Raw genomic sequence first — 14,948 nt, forward strand, 5'->3', positions numbered from 1 at the left:
CTGTAATTACAGTTCCATTGAGCAGGCTTGATTAACCCATGTCTGCTGGAGCATGGTAATTACCACGTTCCAGCATCTCATGTATCGATGTGTAACCTGGGCGGTACTCCAAGAGGTACCCTCTCTTCAATTGAAGGGATCAAATCAGGTGCACAAGTGCTGTGGAAGGTGTAGGGACTCTCCTCCCCCTATAAAGCAGAGCCAGGCTACCAATGGGGACTTAACCATATACCTTTTAATGAGGGAATAATACTGGGAACATAACAGGCATAAATCAAGGGGTATAGTGGACATTACAATGACCCAAGGGGGCAGGATTCAACAAAGGTTAGACACTTACAATCATAGACATAGTCATCCAGTTGACAAAAGACAGGGTTAACGAAATATAAAACACAAACAGCAGAACAACCAGCACTGGTTGGTAAAATATAAAAGGCACAAAATACAAAATGTCAAATGACAAGGAAATCTAGGGCCTAAGTACCTGGAGGGGGAGAAAACAGAATGGCTTCTTTCCACTGCAAGAAGATTTGCTTTTTGTTAGTTCATTCACTGCAAGTCACCCCAGCTGGGACATGAACTCAGATCTCCCATGTGGTAAGCAGAACCACTGCCACACAGCCACCAATGCTAATAGTGCTCCAAGCTGCTAGGGGTCTTCACCTTCTCAGAGCCCTAGCCTCACATCAAGCTGCCTAGCCTCTGTTTGGAGGAGCTGGAAGCTGAGCTGGGAACCTCTCAGGTCACTGCTCAGATCCTTGCTGGATTGGGAGAGCCTCTCCTGCTGGCTAAAGCCTCTCATAGGGGATTCTGGAGCCCAGCAGGAAGCCTCTCCTGCCGGCTGCACGCTGTGCTGCTGAGGGTCCAAATGCTGCCTGCAGGTCCCGTTCCTTCAGGCTCTTCTGGGGCAACTGCTCCTGCTCCGCTGGCTCAGCTCTTGCCAGCTCTTTGAAGCTCCTCCCCCATGGTACCTCGCTGGTCTCCCCTGAGTCAGCTGCGCTTCCCCTCCAGGTGACCCAAGGGACACGGAGGGTGAGTCTCGGGGGCCTGATTGGTGAGGAAAAGGAATCCCAAGTCCTCCAATCATCTTTTGCCCTTTCAAAACCCCTGGGCTAGGTCACTGTCAGCTAGCCCATCACAAGTGTCCCCGAGCTTAAAAATGGCGGCAGGAGCACAGTAATTAAAGCTCATCAAACAAGCTTTAGTTGATGTGACGCCACCGCCATTTTTAAGTATGGGGACGCTGATACATGAAATGCTCCGGGTGCTTTAATTATAGCGACTTTTGGAGCCACTCTAATTACAGAGCCCCACTCCTCCCTCCTCCCCACCCCCCTCTGAGCACATGTATAAACACCCTAGGAGGTTAACATGAATCACAATGAAAAAAGGAAAGTTTTAGTTCTCAGAAAGAAGCTGGCATTTACATATTTTCTTGGGTTGGAACCCTGCTTGACTGCAGTTAATAGTTTTAAATTAGCTGCCCCCCTTGCCAGGATCTCCAACTCAGCGCCACCCCCTGATGCCCTGACTGCTCCTGGCACCATGCTGCTCCACTTCCCCTGTCCCAGCATGGAAAGAGGCCTACTGTTAATCCAGCAGTATTATAGGCAGCAGTACACAGCTGAGAGATTGCTCCTGGCATGGTGCTGTGCTCCCACTTGTAGACAAGATGGTGTTGTTATGCTCTGTCTGTCAGTGCTTCCATCAAGCTGCAGCTGCTTTGTGTTTTTGCTGATGACTACAGCTTCTTTTAGGGACTTTACAGTAATGAGGCCAGATCAGAACCTTGTACCCAGCTGTTCTCAATGAGATCAGGGCAAGTCATCCTTGAACAGGTGCCATCTGATGCAAACCCAGAGCTGCGCCCTGGCCCCATCCGGGTTGAATGAGGCAGTCAGGGAAGCCAATAGCCACAGGCAGCAGGCCCCATCCACTCCAACCCCTAAAATCTAGCCATAGCTTATAGTATCGTTATCTGAGCAAAGGTAAAAGTTCTTTCCCCTGACCTTCCATGCATTTCATTGCCAGTATTCCACTAAGATCCTCAACATTCCTTGATCTGGTTCATGGGTCTTGATTCTGGTTTGACCTTCAGCTCTAGCTTTTGTCTTGTGATCCTGGTCAAGCCTTGGCTTACCCTGTTTCCAGCTACGGCTCCTGACCTTGGCCTGTTCTGACTTTGGCTCTGGCTCCTGACTTCAGTTCTGATGCCAGACCACTCTGTGAGCCCCCCCAGCTCCCTGGGGAGCTGATCTGGACTGTTACAGACAAACAAGTCAAATAAAGTTGTAATATGGTAAGGTAAGATACAACTCCTACTTTATGCTCCTTTACAAATTATTTTCTACAATTAGTTCTACAAAACTGAAATGATTTTTTTTTATCTTAGCTGATCCTTTTTCCTCCGTCTGATATGACTTCAAGAACTGCACTTAGAAAAATTTAGACTCTTTGAGGGAGTGTAGATGTGTTCTAGAAGGCCTTGAACTCTGTAGTTAGTTCCAATTTTTAATACAGGATTTTTCCTTGTAAAGCACTTCCAAGCTGAGAGAGCTGCTCACCTGATTTCCGTATCTTGGGCTTCTGGAAGATTTGGATACTGACTTCACAAAACCTTACTTCCAGACTTTTTTGTTTCGATGAGAATAAAAAGCCCAAACATTAATTAAGTGAAAAGAGGATATATTACAGTCCTGTCACAGTATAAGTTATGCGCTGCTCATTGCAATATTACAGCGGTCTTGTTCCCATTTGGTCAATATGTAATTTTGCCATCCATTTCAATCAGAGCACAACGTTTTTCTGTATTTACCATTTCAGTTTCATCATTATATATTCATATGGACTGCCTAATTCAGGAAAGTATGTATGCACACGATGTTAGTTTGTACTGAAAACCCCAGAATGAGAGCTTATGCAGCTGCTTAAGTGCTCTCCAAAATTATAACCGTAGTTCTTTTTTTAAGGAAAATTCTGTAGAGCCAACTAGCACGTGCACCTTTTCCCAATAATTCCCATCCTTCCCCAACTCCTCGTTTCCAGGTTGCAAAAGGTAATTGGGGTTCTAGGATGATTTGTATGCCTGCATAATGTGAAGACTTTTAAAAGTTTAACTGTCTCTTCTTCTTTCCTTAACAGACACAGACTGCACTCCAAAATCTGATACAAAGACACCAACAAATACCAGGAAGCATGTGGAAGGCTTTATTGGCACGGTTGGATAAACCCAAAAAAAGATGATTAGAAAATTTCACCTATTTAGTGATTCATTAATTATAAAGTCCAAAATGACAAGTTTTTCATTAAGCAGTCCTCTGAATATCCATGGTAAAAGATATGTTCTGTAGACATGGTTGCTACCAGACTGTCATTGATGTTGCATATTTAATTTATAGGTGGCTGTATAACTTAAAGTTATTCGATTGATTATAGATTTTCCTATGTCATAACCAGGGCTTAATCCTGCAGTGTTTCCCCAAGCAAGATTGCTGATGATTTCAGTGGGAACCTTGCTTGAGTATGGGTGGCAGTAACAGACGGAGAGATTATGCAAAAAGATGCATTTTTGTTAAGTTAGTAAACCAAAAGCAAAGTGGGTTTGGTGCCTAGCTGTTACTTTAGGTAACTAACTGCAGTGTTCAGATCTTCAAGACACCCTTCTTAGAGACAACCTAATCATGCAAATACCTAAATTCCAATCTGAGATTATATGCAGAATCTGTCTGGGTCCTAATGCTGCTGAGTTGCTAGGAAGCCAAACCCTGGGAAGTGTTTCAAAATAGGTCCAGTCTGGTAAGCACTTTTTTGAGCATGTGTGTTTGATTAAGCATCTCTGTGGATAGTTGGGAGTGAGAGACTTTGTGGGTGCATCTACCCATGCATTATTGTGTCTTTTCTAAAGTGCATTGCATTTAGTACCTCCAATGTGAGGTACTAAATTAATGTGCATTAGGCTGTGCTAATGTGTGCACATATTCCTGCACACTTTCAGCACTCTTGTGCCCCAGACAGCCCCTCCACTGCCAGATGCTGCCACTTAGAACCTAGGACTAAGCCCTGTATCCCAGGTCCTAGCAAAAACTGCTCCACCCTGGCTCAATTTGCTGCTGTCCCAGGCACACATGTAGATGCTGTACCCAGGAGTAGTTTACTTTAGTTCTAACTGCTCCAGAGTTTATTGCTTTGAATGAATTGCACAGGCAGATGCACCCACTGGGCATGTCTACATGAAACATTTACTGTGATGTACTAATTAGCTCCACAGTAGAGCAGCAGCATCTATACATATGGCCCTATTAGGCTGCAGGAAATTAATAAACTCCACAGCAGGGTAGTACTTGTAAATACAAGTACTATCATACTGCAGAGTTATTTACTGTGCAGCAGCGCACATGTAGACACTGACCCGAGAGTAAATTGTGCCCAGTCAGTCTAGCCAGAAGGGGGCCACACTCTTGCCTGCTGCTTATCCACATGGCTCAGCAGCTGCAGGAGCCTTGTGGCCCAGCCATCTCCTCTGCTGCCAAGTGCAGCCACCTGCTGCCCAGACCATGTTCCCTGTCAGCCCAGGGCTGCCCCCTGATCTTGGACCACAAAGCAGCTGCCAGCTGGAGCCCTGGGTTGACTCCCTTACCCCCTGCCGACCTGGGGCTGGCACTGGGCAGCTGCACCCAGAGGCTGGAGCTCCCCCTGGCTGCTGTAGCAGGGCAGGGCAGGAACAGCCCTGGCCTAAACTGTTCTGCCCCAGCTCAATTTGCTTCTGTCCTGGGCTCATGCATAGATGCTATACCTGGGAGTTATTTACTGTGGCACACATTGTTCCACAGTTTATTCAGTCACATTAATTACATGTGTAAACTATCTCTAAAAGTACCCACTATATATAAAAGTGCTGCTTAAATTTGTGTTTATGGACTACCTGTGCTGAAACTTGCGGCAGTTTGCAGAGAGGTAGAATACATCAGAGAGCTACTAATTTAGTTCATCTAGACTTGAAGTAATTTATATATATGTAACTGAATAAAAGTATGTTTATTTTTAAGTCCATGTTTTTTGTTCCTTGAATTTCTTCTGCTTGCCCTCTGCAACTTCTGGCTTTTCTCTCCCCAAGCATGCTTTCCCACTTTACTGTCACATGCATTGGGCACATCCTCTGGGAGGAACAGAGCCCAAGCAGGGTCTGACAGTAAGGGGAGGGTGAAGGGGTTGCAGGGGGGAAAGGTTAGGGGTGGAGTCAGAGGGCAAGGGGGCAACTGCACCCCTTCCCCCGGCTACTGTTTTTCCTGCTGGAGCACTGGGAAGGGGACAAATTCAAGACACGTCTTCTAATACTGATGTTCTATAACCTGGACAGTTATAACACATTTATAAATTTTCCATATATAGAATCTAATTATTGGGGGGTTGTCTTAAATTAACCAGTCCTTCAATTTACTGTCTAATCACAGACCTACAAACTGCTAGTTGAAGGCTGTAGGTAAACCAGTATCATTAGCTATACCCCAAAGATGAACAGGGACATCTCAGGCATCTCTGTGGCCTCCATACCACTGCTGTAGCCACAACCCCAGTCCTCCATCATCAAACATAATTGCGTGGACAAGTAGACTGGGAAGAGTCACAAGACTAGAAGTATTCAAGAAGATTTGAGTGGGACTGAAGATGAGGGAGAGGAGTATAAAAGGGGAAAAAAATGGAAGGAGGGATATCATGAAAGGGGAAAAAGGATAAAAACTGCCATGGTGAGAACAGAGATAATTAGCAAAATAATATTCTTTTTGTACTCACCACTACTAGTGGAAGTTAATCTTTGGTGCCCTCTCCAAAATTTCATCAATAACCTGATCTAAATTAAGATAACTAGCCCTCTCATTTTTAACAGACAGTATTGCTAATCCACAAAGCATTTCTTGTCCCATTGTGCTATGCAGGTCATTCTTAATTATTTTGAGTTTTGAGAAGGAGGAACATTCACCACTTGATGTTTGTACGGGAATGCTTAAAAACAGCACAGCTGGCATATGCATTTCAGAAAATCTTGATGACAAAGTACTGTTATCAACTATCACACATTTAGTCAAATCTTCCAGTGTAAGTAACTTAGAAATTTTGGATGTCAGACATGCTCTAAATGCAAGTAATTGTCCAGGCAAGGTGACAGAAAAGACTCTGATATTTGTTTCACTAACATTTCAGCTTTTTCATACAGCTCTTCATCATCTGGTGATCCAAGTGTCTTTGATATAATTATGTTGAACTTTGTAGCAGTTCATTCAAACTATGAAAACAATTTGACAGCTGGGCTAAAATTATATTCAAACAGCCATAGAACACGTTAATTTTGAAGTAGCCCTTGGTGTCATTATTCAGTCTCTTGTTCTCACATAATTCACCAAAATATTTTTTTATTTTCTTTCCACATTTCTATGTAAACTTGACCTCCGCACCCCACTTTTCTAACATTTTGATGGCACTTGGTTTGGCTTCTCAGAGGCTATTTCAAAACACTAGTGATTATATTATACTGTGAAGCCATGTTGTGGCTTTGTTAAGCATATATTTTTAGCTTGTAGGCACTTACAGACAGAATTTATAGCTTCTGTAGTTTTTATTTGGAGCAAAAGACATACAAAATCAAAAGTTGCTAAGATATTCTTTAACTATGAAGTGACGATGACATTCATCATCCTTTTTGCTCTGGAGAATTATTCTGGAAAACTCTGTTATTCAACATAGCAGAACCTCAAAGCAATAATTTTTTTGTGACAACTAACGTGTTGGAAATATTGTCTTCAAAGTAAAGTTACTGACAAGCTGAGAGACAGAACCTAATTCAGATAACAAAGCCCATCACCTTATTCTAAGAAAGCCTAGACTCTTTCAAACACCTTATCAAAATGTTTTATTTCAGGTATTCCCTAAACACAGTCATTAAACTAAAGTTCAAATTGTGGGTAGGATAGTGCCCATGTTCCTTATTTGTTTCTCTTATAGATATTCTTGCCTGCACTCTGGAATAAACACTGCTCACGTTAGTAGCCCCATCATACCCTTGGCTGCAATACTTCCAGATGTTCAACTATTTCCCTTTGATGCAGTTCACAATTTACTGTTCTTCAAGACAAAACCCACTTTCATCAGATATTTTGTGAAATCCCAGAAAGCCCTTGTTAATTTTCATATTGATTCACTATATTCATATATTTAGTTTCTACTATTACATAGTGAAAAAGTTGACTTAGCTGGTCAATATTTGCAATGTCTTGGATTGTCTCAGTAACAACAGAGAAAAACAGCACACTTTGGATTTTCTGAACAATCTCTCCCTCAACACATTTTGACAACAACTCAGTGATTTTGTTCTGAATGAGATGATTTAACTACACACTGAACCTTCTGGGATACAAACTAGTTGTTTCAGCACTGGGTCTTATTTAGCCAAGTGCTCAATGACTGAGAGAAAATTTCTGTTATTAACATTGCCTAAAACTAAGGGTGAGCATACGTCCCAGATTGGCTGGGACAGTCCTGGATTTCAGAGTTTGGCTCAGCATCCCAGCCATTAGAGAAAATTGAAGCAAAGGTCTTGGATTGGTGGGAACCTGCATGCATGTACCAGGCTCGTGACAGACCCTACTGTGCAAGTGACTCTGCTTGCAGCCCAGCAGAGTTGAGACCAGGGAGCAGCCATTGCTGCCCGGATCCGAGGTGAGGATGGAATTTCCCTGGGGTAGAGGGGAGAGTTGGGGTGCCTTGGACCCCTGTCCTCAGGGGAGCAGATTGCCAGGGCGGGGGAAATGTTGTTGGGGGGAGGCTTCAGGCTGCCAGGCACCCAAGTTTGGGTAGGTGACTTCAGGCTCCATGCTCCACTCTAGCCCCTGTCCCCACCAGATTCCTCAGCTAGGGCAGGGTGCTGCAGGAGATGGTGCTGCACCCTGTCTGATCCAGCAGGATGGCTCCAGGCTGCACCCCTACCTGGGCACCCCAGGCCACCCCCAACTCACTCTCCCACAGGTGGGGGAGGGGGAGAGTCCTGGTTTTCGCTAGGTCAACTAGGCTCTCCCCAGGTGGTACAGGGCAGTGGCACTGGCTCCCCACAGCCACAGGTTTGAGTCCCCCTGTTTGGTTTTGAGGGGTCTTTTTTAAAGCATCTGGGAAATGGGACAGAGGATGGAGCTAGAGGGAAGGAGGAGGGTGGCATGATGGGAAGGTGGCATGATTCACCAGGGGCAGAGACCCCGGGGTGGTGGTGGGGCTTACACCTATGTGCAGCAATGCACAGGCTCAGATGCCCCGCCACTGAGATGCTCCCCCACTGTGTGGGGACTGCAGCCCTGGTCAGATCCATCTCACCTATGAGACTTGGGAGAACAGGAGGCAGGGGGCAATGTCTTGGGTTTTCCATAGTTCCATATGGTCACCCTACCTAAAACCTCCCTGTGCCTCCTGAAAAGCAAGGCTGCAAATTGTCATTGATAAAGTCTCATTGATGGGGTGCTCAAGTACTTGCCTTCATAAGTTCTTTTTTTTCGTGAATTCTTTTTCATGATCTTTGTCAATAATGCTACGTAACCTCCACTGCAGAAACACTATGCAAACATTTAAGTACAAATATGAAGTTTCAAGATTATAGATCACTTCAGTTCCACGACACCAGTTTCTAACACCTCTCACCCATGCCACATTACATGTGGAGGACCTACAGTCAGCAAAGAGCCAACATGCCTTGCATTATGCTCTGCCCTTCCTAGGTTAATAATGGAACAACATTCAAGTTCCTGTGAACTGGAACAAATTGAACTGGGGATGATTTGGAGAATATCACCAGGAAGATTAATGTGCTTGGAGAATTTTGCAATAGCTTCAAGCACATATTGTACCACATAGCTGCAAGCAGCAGCACTGAGGAAACAGCTCTTGTGATAAAGATCCAATTTCTTGTTGCAAGCTAAATAGCATCTGTTAAGTTCCCTACTTAACAGAGAATACTATGACTTACTTTTCTCCAGGCTCAAAACAACAGGCTGTTGTATTCAGGAACAAACACCTAACTGGGAAGATAAAAGTAACTCTGGAACAACAGAGGGTGGAGTTCTAGCTCTCCAGCTCCATCCCATAATGATGACTAGCTCCATCCCATAATAATGGCTAACAATGTAAGCCTATAATTGTCCAGTTACTACATTTCTCCCCTCTTAATTTACAACCTGGACATAATCTTTCAAATAATAGGAGCTCTCAGTTCTCTGGCTGGATAATGCCCCTCCTTAGGAACAGCCTTCTGCTCTGGCCAGGGGAGTATGTCTGTCTTCAGCCTAAGCATGAATGTTGCGTGCCCCTGGAGGCTGGGGGGGGGGGGGGGGGCAAGCTCCTGCAGGCGGTGGTGGGTCTCTCAGTGGCAGGAGCATGGTGGCAGTGAGCAGTGAGCTCCTGCAGGTGGCCACGGTGCTGTTGGTGGCAGGGGGAAGATGGGAGGTGGCAGGCACTGACCAGAGGTCAGCGACCACCCGCAGACTGTTTTGAATTCACACTTATTACTCTTCCTGGTAGTCACAATTCCTGATGTGAACACATTAAAAAATTTGCTTATTTGGGGTAATTTTACAGACATTTTCAACCCTTCCTTCTTTTCCTTCCACTTCTGTGCATTATTTCTATGTTTAGGGGGCATTGTCAAGAACAGTGATTACAAAATTTAAACAAACTATTGAATCAACTCAGGATATCAAGGATGGGCCCTATCAGACTGTGGGCCCTTGTGCAGTGACACTGGCTGCATTGGCTGTTGCTCCATCTTTGCCATATGTATAACGTGGGAGGAGACTGGAAATAGACCTGAAATATGGCTCTGCACAATTCCTTCCAGAAAACACTATCTGATAAACTATTATGTAGTATCTTGACTCCTCTATGGTTGGAATCTGGAAACTCCCAGGAAGAAAGTCGCTATTCTGGCATAGAAGGATTAAATAGTCCCTTCCATCTGAGGGTTAGGGTGAATCTCCACATTTTAGGAAAGGGGAAATGGGTACAAAAATAAGGATTGTTTGGCGATCCAAAAGGGAGGGAAATTTGTCTTGGTAAAAGGAGGTGGGCTGGGGAGAACTGGGGTGGGTAGGGGCCAAATGCTAAAGGATTAGTGGTATAGAAAAATAAGGATTGTTCACAGATAGAAAAGGGAGGAAAATTGGACCTGGTAAATTCTGGGGAGAAGCTGAAGCTTTAGTAAATAAAGTTAATATTAGGGCAGGAACACATAGAAGAATCTACATGGACCAAAACAATATTGTTGGAATATCAAGTATACCAAGCATAATGTAGATGTGCTCTTTTGTTTTTTTTCTTATAGCATAAAGAGGTGAAGGCAGTTCCCTTAGTGTGTGCGGGTAGGGATTATACATATACTTAGCAACCAGTAAGCCAACATCTCTCACCAGATTGTTTATTAGCAAAGGTTATATTTCTAGACATGAACCTTACATCAATAGCTGAGATGAGAAGTTCTAAGAATGTGCATATTATTTGCATGTTAGTTATTAAGTAATAACTAACATGCAATTTCAATGTTGGAGTTTTGTTTCTGTATTTTCCTGAAGAAGAATAATAAAACATAGTTAAAACAAACAGCTGAATTCCTGTTCCCAGAACCAGGCTCTTCCTACAAGAAAAAAAGGCATGCTTAGAAGGTGTCAATGGAAGCAGAGAGTAGAGGGTTTTTGGTTTCTAATTACTGTTTACAGCAAGGGTGGGAACAGTACTGGAGCCTACACCTATCTCTTAGGATCTGTTACAAAGTGCATATAAAAAATCTGGAGGTGGCAGAAGAACCAGAAAGTGTCTCAAGGCCTGAAGCAAACACCTGAGTGATGCTGAAAACATTCTATTACAAAGAGCAGGAGATGACTGGGTTACAACGCCCAGCTCCTTTAGTGGAGGAAATCCCAGGTACCAGGGCTGCCCTACCCAGCAGTGAGGCGTAAGAGCATGTGACTGGAATCTGAAAATGAGGAAGGTTCAAAATCTGCTTTTGACCCTCTCTGCTTCCACCCAAATGATTCTGCAGTGGCAGGGAGCCCTTGCCTCTGCAAAGCCGTGGAAGGAGCTGGGCACAGACAAGGTGAGACAGGGCAGGCACTGCCTCCCCGAAGCTTAAAACACAGGTGCTGCCTGACTTATCCTGGCGTTGGCAACAGGCAGGTGAGAGCTCTTGGCTACCTTCACCCGCTCCTGGGTTTGGGCATTGGGCAGCAGGGCTGAGGTTGGGGCTGAGACTGCAGACCGGGGGGGACAGGGCCCATCCTAGGGGGATGCCTGTTGCCCTGTGTAACAGCTGGGAGGATGGACGCACTTGCTGTGAGTGGCAGAAGACCTTGGGACCTGCCTGCAGAGCGGAGCAGGACTCCATGAGAATGGAGACCCTTTCTCACTAAAGTCTTTATCTCTCCAGGCTTGTGCTGGGAGGTGGTTGGCCCTGGTCACATACAACATCCTGGCAGGGTTGGGACCCCTTAGAGGGTGTTTCATCAGCATCTACGTGTTCCAAAGCCCACACAGAGGGATAGTGTCTTATGAGACAAGCTGTCACCTAAAGGCTTATGCCTCTAAGCAGGGGAGATCCAGAAGGGTGCAGTGGCACAGGTGCTCTCCCTTCCCTTCAGCTTGGATCATACCTCAGTAGCCTCTGGGGACTTTTTTAAGTCCCCGAAGCCCATGGGAGTCCCTCTCCTTCCCCTCCATGCTCAGAGGTACCTTTTCACCCCCTCTCCCCTGCTTCTGGTTTCCCTTCTGTCCTGGGGTGGAAAAGCTCCCAAAGAAGTCCTGCCGGCTCCAGCCAGGCTACCAGGGGTGGAGTCAGCTGGGAACACTGACAGCAGCAGAGGTAATTGGCAGCAGAGTTCCCCCTTCCGGCCCCTTCTCCCAGGGGTGCCAGGTGGGGTGGGAGTACCTCCCTCTACCCATCTCTACTGCTACCACTGTTGCTGTCCCAGGTGAGCCCAGTTGCCTCAGAGCAGGCAGGAGTAGGTTTGAGGCTTCCCCCACACCTGGATAGCAGGAAAGTAGTAGCAGCAGGAGAAAAAGGGAGGTGTTTCAGAGCAAGAACGAGAAGAGGATTTTTATCTGCTTCGGGAGCTTGAAAAAGATTTCCTCAGAGGCTTCAGGCACAGCAGGTGGGGAGGAGAGTGGAAGTGGAAGTGCAGCTACCTCAGTAGCAATCCTGGATCCACACCTGCCTTTCTGAACATGTTGGTGAGATTACATATTGTAATTACCTCTTGTTGAGAGTGCTTAAAATTTACCCTCTAACACCAAGTTTGACCCATGTATGGTTAGAGAGAGGGAATTAATCTTTAAAGTATTGCTGAGCATTAGCTCTTGATAACTTTGTAACCAACTAACATTGCAAGTGCTAATTCTAAGCAAACTTCAGCATGTAATATCCCCCAAAGGCTAGCATGTACAAAAGCTTATGACTCAACCAGTTCTTGTCTAAGGGTAAGATTACATATTGCAATTAACTCTTAAGAGTGCTTAAAACTTGAAAGATTTCACTTCAGCCTCATTAATTAGTGCTAAGTGCCTTTTAGACCTATTCAGGAAGGATTATTATCAATCAGTGTTAACTAACTAGTTTTAAGCAAACTGATGAGCATTCCATTAACATAAAACAACCAATTTGGAGTCCTCTGGCATCCCAGGATACACCAAGCACCACTCCCAGCCTTCCTCACCCTCCTGCTCCAAGGACAAACTTTCCACCCTCATGAGTTCTAGGGCTGCTGGCAAGTCCCAGGAGGGGTCCGCATAGAACGCGGGGGCTCCTCAGCAACCCACCCAGCTACAGCAGTTGTGCTGCATGCCTCCCCCTTGATCCCCTGAAACTGCAGCTACCCAGCTCTTGTAAGGGAACATGCTGTCCCTGTAAACTTGAAGCCATAGCTGGAAAGATGACAGGTGGGGATGTTCTGTTGGCCTCAGTAAAGGCTTGAGACCCATTTCCTGGGAGCGGGAATGATAGCCAGCAAGCAGTGCAGGGTCACCAGCACCAGTTCCCCACTCACAGCCTACTGGCAGGGGCTTCCCCCATCTATACCAGAGGGAGCACAGAGCTTGGTAGCTGGCTAGAATGGCTAGCTGGCATGGAGCCAGCCAGTGGTGGGTGTTATCAGGGCCTCAGGATGCCAGAACCAACCCACCTATCCCCACCAGGAGGGAATTGTGGATGGGATCCTCAGTGCTCTCTTTTGCAGCTCTCCCCACCCCCATCAAACCTGCACCAAGCCCCTGCTGGATAGCCCCCTTGCAGCATATTCTGGGCTCCTCCAATCAAATGGACTGGCTGCATCGGGGGCTTGGGTATGGAGGGCCCTCGGGGTCCAGCCCTCTCCCACCACCCACAGTTTATTGAGAGCCTAGGGTCTTTAATATTTTCTATTTTGTTTAACTTCAATCAATAAAAGTGCTTCAGCCTGAAAAGTTTCAGCTCAGACTTCTTCCCAGGATCTCCATCTCTTGAGAAAAAGAGACACCTTGACTCCATCCCAAAAAGTTTTTTCTGGAAACTACAATCTAGTGTTCCTCTGTTGTGCTCTTAATTTGGAATAACTGTAGCACCGATACTGGAACAAATCCATATCTGATCCCTGCTTTTCCTCTTGTTTGGTTATGTTTATCCTACCACCCCTTTAACATGCACCAGATCATCCCAGAGGGGTTATCATTCACATGTAACATGTTTTCCCTGACATCCTTGTCTGCTGAATTGGATCACTTCTCTTTCCATTCACACACATTATCCTGTCTTTCACTTCGTCCTCTAGGTCCCTTCCTCCTGCTCCCTCTGGTCTCCCTGGTTCAGCTCAACTAGGTCTGCTTCTGTTTGCAGCCTTTCCCTCTCTAGCCTCTTACTCAGTCCCAATGACTCCCTCCTTTCCCATTTCTTTTTAATTTCATAAAAGTTCTAGTACCATGGTTGGTATTGTAATGCAAGTGCTTTGTAAGTAGCCAGTAAGCAATATGACTAATGTCTGTCGTGTGCCAGATCTTTCAGGACAATTCTGTATACAGTCGTGTGCTTTGTTCTGATAGGACTTTATGCGTAAGTGCATACAAGCAGGTGTGGGACTGTTTGTATACATAGTGTGTGCTTACATACATATGTAAGTACATATGATTTCATATATATACACATACTGCTTTGTTATACTCTGTAAGCATATAGAAGGTATACTGGTATTTACATATGCTAGAAAAGGGAAGGCATATTTCTTGAACCTTGCACTTGTCCTTACTTCTTGTAGGAGTTCAAGAAAGCTAAGCGCAAACCTCACTGGCCATGCTATCTTCTGCACAGACAAACTTATTCTCTATTATAGTGAGTTCTGTTCTTGTTGAGATCCAGAGTGGGCTAACCACAGTGGCAGAACATGATAGACCTTGTAAAGGAATACAAGCTGAATTAATAATTAAATTCAAAGGCTGGTAGCAATTATATAAGCAAGTGTTCTATCTAGAATATTATGACCCAGTACTAACTACATCTCAAATGACTGTACTCGCACAGTGAAGAAGTATTATGAAAATGGGTCAGGTGTTTTGTTTGAGAGAGAGAGAAAAGGGATCAATGACTCATATTGGTGCAAGTTTGACAACTTCACTGCCATTTGATTTCTAATTGTCATCTTCTGGGGTGTCTGCCTGCCAAAAACTGGTAAGAACTAGCTTGTAAGGTTCTTGGGTACCTATGCTCATCTTCTAAAAGCATAGAAAATCACGCTTTCTGTTTCTTCTCTCTGTGATTTGAGGACATCTGATCTCTTCTTTCTAAAAAAAAATCCAGATCACTTCAATCTTTATTTATTCCTTAGACTTGGAGAAGGCAGTTGGGTATCAAATTTATCTCCTTCCTGTTTACAACTTCTTTAGTTAAAAAATAGAAAAGTATA

The 14,948-nt window shown here is 44.9% G+C and overlaps 1 pseudogene; it reads left to right on the plus strand.

The window, feature by feature from the left end:
- Positions 1-12,044: 12,044 nt before the first annotated feature.
- LOC102559167 (monoacylglycerol/Diacylglycerol O-acyltransferase-like) overlaps positions 12,045-14,948 on the plus strand; it is a 48,122-nt pseudogene continuing 45,218 nt past the window's right edge.

The sequence above is a fragment of the Alligator mississippiensis genome, chromosome 3, assembly GCF_030867095.1.
Source record: "Alligator mississippiensis isolate rAllMis1 chromosome 3, rAllMis1, whole genome shotgun sequence".
In the NCBI taxonomy this organism is placed as follows: domain Eukaryota; kingdom Metazoa; phylum Chordata; order Crocodylia; family Alligatoridae; genus Alligator; species Alligator mississippiensis.